Here is a 4581-nt window from a genome sequence, read left to right on the forward strand (position 1 = left end):
GCCAGTGTGTGGTGTGTTTCCTGCATGCTTAACTTCTCCTTTGGGATTGTCAAGTAGAGACGGTTGGGGAGATGGGAGGAATCTTGCTTCTGTAAGTACTATGGTAAATCCACAGAGAGCGTTTTCCCACTTACCAGTAGCCGCGCGCTACTGTAGCCAAGTAGCGCGGGGTCCCCCGGCACTCCCCACTACAGGGGCAGCGACAACACAGCCGCCCCGACGCTGCCGCTGTCGCGCCCTCTCAGCGCGCGTCATTCCTGGCGCTCTTCAAAATGGCGCCTTTTTTTTAAACAGAAAGTTTTATTATTACATTATTGCATTAAACATTACATATTAGACATTCTAATAATACACATTCAAACACAAACAAATCACATATCACATTGCACATAGCACATTATACATTACACCCTACTAATTCGACAATAAATCACCGTGGACATTCGAAATTACCCCCTCTTAAAATATACCCTGTCCCCCTTATCATCTATACCTTCTCTCCACCCTTACCAATTCTATAGCCTATTTTCTATAACATTTAATCTCTTATCACTAATCCCCTTCCTTATTTCCCTAGTCCTTTACCCCTAGTATAATTCCCTTTATTTCACTCTTATGTTCTTATTCTAACTTACCCTTTGTTTATACTTGTACTATTATTGATTTTCTCTGAATACGGCGCCTTTTGATGACCGCGGGGTCGTGGGGAAGCCCGGGCACGCGCCAGAAATGACGCACGCTGAGAGCAGCGCACGGCATAAGGGGGTCGTGGCAAGTGGGGAAACGCCCAGAGTTTCCAGTGATTCCTAGAGAGAACTGACTGCATTTCCAGGTTTTCGCAGAAGTGACATCTTTTTCTTTTCATTTCGTATTTAATTTATATTCCGCCCTCCCCCGAAGGGCTCAGGGCGGCGAACAAAAAGAGCAACAGCAAAAAGCAATAACAATATAGAATAGCAAACATCGACAGTTATAAATCAAAATATAGGAATTACAGTATCAAGCAATATAACATGCAAAATAGCAAGGTATATTAAACAATTACATATCAGTAAAATACATAATAATTTTAAACATCATTAAAATACGATGGAATACAAGCAACTCTATAAATTTGAAACCGAAAACACAAAAATCAAATACCAGAAACACTTGCAGATAGTGAACAACTTCCTTCCTCCAAACTAATTTCCTCCACACTTAACAGGTTAACAATCGCACTGGAACAAAAGAAATATAATAACCTAGCCTAGCTACTAACGCAGTGGTTCTCAACCTTCCTAATGCCGCGACCCTTTAATACAGTGCCTCATGTTGTGGTGGCCCCCAACCCTAACATTTATCCATCTTACAGATGGAGAACACTGATGCAGAGAGGCTCCCTGAAGCATCTCGCGGAAAAGGGTCGCTCTGTTGGAGAGGAACCGCTGCTTAACACTAACCCACCCTCCTAAACTTACGAAGCTAAGCCCGATACAAAATCCAAATCCAGTACTAATACTGTCAACCTACAATATCACGACACTGAGCTAGAAGCCATGTTTAAATGAGATCTGAGTAAAACTGCAAGGACTGTCATGCCCTTATATAAAACCGTGGTGCGACCGCACTTGGAGTCCTGTGTTCAGTTCTGGTCGCCGCATCTCAAAAAGGATATTGAAGAGATAGAAAAAGTGCAGAGAAGGGCAACGAGGATGATTGAGGGACTGGAGCACCTTCCTTATGAGGAGAGGCTGCAGCGTTTGGGACTCTTTAGTTTGGAGAGGAGACGGCTGAGGGGGGATAGGATTGAAGTCTATAAAATTATGCATGGGGTAGAAAATGTCAACAGAGAAATTTTTCTGTCTTTCTCAATACTAGAACCAGGGAGCATTCGTTGAAAATGCTGGGGGGAAGAATTAGGAACAAAAGGAAACACTTCTTCATGCAACGTGTGATTGGTGTTTGGAATACGCTGCCACAGGAGGTGGTGATGGCCACTCACCTGGATAGCTTTAAAAGGGGCTTGGACAGATTTATGGAGGAGAAGTTGATCTATGGCTACCAATCTTGATCCTCCTTGATCTGAGATTGCAAATGTCTTAGCAGACCAGGTGCTCAGGAGCAGCAGCAGCAGCAGAAGGCCATTGCTTTCACATCCTGCCTGTGAGCTCCCAAAGGCACCTGGTGGGCCACTGCAAGTAGCAGAGAGCTGGACTAGATGGACTCGGGTCTGATCCAGCAGGCTAGTCCTTATGTTCTTAACCACAAAGTCGCCGGTGACTCTCAGAGGGGACTGACTGCTTTCCCAGGATTTCACCAGGAGGGATGTCATTGCATTGAGCCAATGGACATTTATTTCTTATTTTCTCCTGCAGCGGTTCAAAGCAGCATTGCACGACGAGAGATCAAGGCCTGGGACGTCCCGCCCTCCTCGTGGGTTTGGGGGCTACAGGACTGCAGCGATAGCACAATCACACTAAGAAAAACACACCTTGTTGTGACTTCCCTCTGAAAACCAAGCCCTCCGTGTGCTATAAGTGTTGTTTCTGTGATCAGGTTTTTCCTTGGACCTGGGCTCAGGTTCACACCTCTGACCTTCCCAGTCCTTCAGCAAAACTGCCTTTACAGCAACGCTCTTTTCCTCAGCTTTCTGGCTGTCAGCCTTTCTGTATCTGTTCCTTATCTGTGCCCTAACTCCCTCCCGAGCACACACCCTCTGGCCTTTATAGATAACTGAAGCAGCAGCCAGCTAATCGGGTCGAGTTCTTCATGTGTAGGAGCAGGGAAACAAATCCAGTTCACCAGATAAGAGTCTGTCACTCATGTGGAACACTGGGGAATCCAAACTGTCTAAGGTCCCGCAGGGCCCTGAACATAAGAACATAAGAACAAGCCAGCTGGATCAGACCAGAGTCCATCTAGTCCAGCTCTCTGCTACTCGCAGTGGCCCACCAGGTGCCTTTGGGAGCTCACGTGCAGGAGGTGAAAGCAATGGCCTTCTGCTGCTGCTGTTGCTCCCGAGCACCTGGTCTGCTAAGGCATTTGCAATCTCAGATCAAAGAGGATGTAGATTGGGAGCCAGAGATCGACTTCTCCGTAAATCTGTCCAAGCCCCTTTTAAAGCTATCCAGGTGAGTGGCCATCACCACCTCCTGTGGCAGCATATTCCAAACACCCATCACACGTTGCGTGAAGAAGTGTTTCCTTTGATTAGTCCTAATTCTTCCCCCCAGCATTTTCAATGGATGCCCCCTGGTTCTAGTATTGTGAGAAAGAGAGAACAATTTCTCTCTGTCCACATTTTCTACCCCATGCACAATTTTATAGACTTCAATCCTATCCCCCCTCAGACGTCTCCTCTCCAAGCTAAAGAGTCCCAAACGCTGCAGCCTCTCCTCATAAGGAAGGTGCTCCAATCCCTCAATCGTCCGCATTGCCCTTCTCTGCACTTTTTCTATCTCTTCGACATCCTTTTTGAGATGTGGCGACCAGAACTGAACACAGCACCCCAAGTGCGGTCGCACCACGGCTTTATATAAGGGCATGACAATCCTTGCAGTTTTATTCTCAATTCCTTTCCTAATTATCCCTCAGCTAACAGAGCTTTCAATCAGGCTGGAGCCAGGGTTGAAAAAGCCCTGGTTCTGGTTGAGGCCAACCTGACGTCTTTGGGTCAGAGACCACCAGAAGATTGTTATTGGATGAACGAGGTATCCCCAGGAGCAATATGGGGAAACATCGTCCCAAAGATATGAGGGCTCTGGGCAAGACTGGATGAAAAAGACCTGCCGATCCAAACTAGCAACCACAATGTTAATCACAGTGGAAAATGGTCCTTTCTTATAATGCTTGGACCCAGGATAATCCAACAGAAGCTGACGGGAGATTCAAAACAGATTCAGGCTAGTTAATATGCGGAACCCACTACTGGGATGAGGTGGGAGCTGCCAACTTGAAAGGCTTTTAAAGGGGAGCAGATTCATGGAGGACAGGCTATCAAGTCAAAAAACCTTTAATGGCATATTATAAATAATTAGCAAAATCATAGAATCGTAGAGTTGGAAGAGACCCCAAGGGTCATCAAGTCCAACCCCCTGCAATGCAGAAACCAGTGGCGTACCTAGGCAAACTGGAGCCCTGGGCAAAACCTGAGTTTGATGCCCCCCCAACAACAAGAAAGAAAGAAAGAAAGAAAGAAAGAAAGAAAGAAAGAAAGAAAGAAAGAAAGAAAGAAAGAAAGAAAGAAAGAAAGAAAGAAAGAAAGAAAGAAAGAAGCAAGCATTGGCAGGCAGGAAGGGGGTGGATTTAAAAGGAGAATCTGGGGAAATTTAGGGTGTGCCTGCTGTCAGGGGTGCAATTATTAAGATAGCAGCACCAAAATTTCAGAGTATCTTCATGAGCCTTTACTGATGATACTACCCAAGTTTGGTGAAGTTTGGTTCAGGGGGTCCAAAGTTATGGACCCTCAAAAGTGCAGCCCCCATCTCCTATTAGCTCCCATTGGAAACAATGGGGGATGGGGACACTCCCTATGGGAATCCATAACTTTGGACTCCCTAAACCAAACCTCACCAAACCTGGGTGATATCATCAGGAGAG

This window comes from Sphaerodactylus townsendi, linkage group LG08, assembly GCF_021028975.2.
Source record: "Sphaerodactylus townsendi isolate TG3544 linkage group LG08, MPM_Stown_v2.3, whole genome shotgun sequence".
NCBI classification, from domain to species: domain Eukaryota; kingdom Metazoa; phylum Chordata; class Lepidosauria; order Squamata; family Sphaerodactylidae; genus Sphaerodactylus; species Sphaerodactylus townsendi.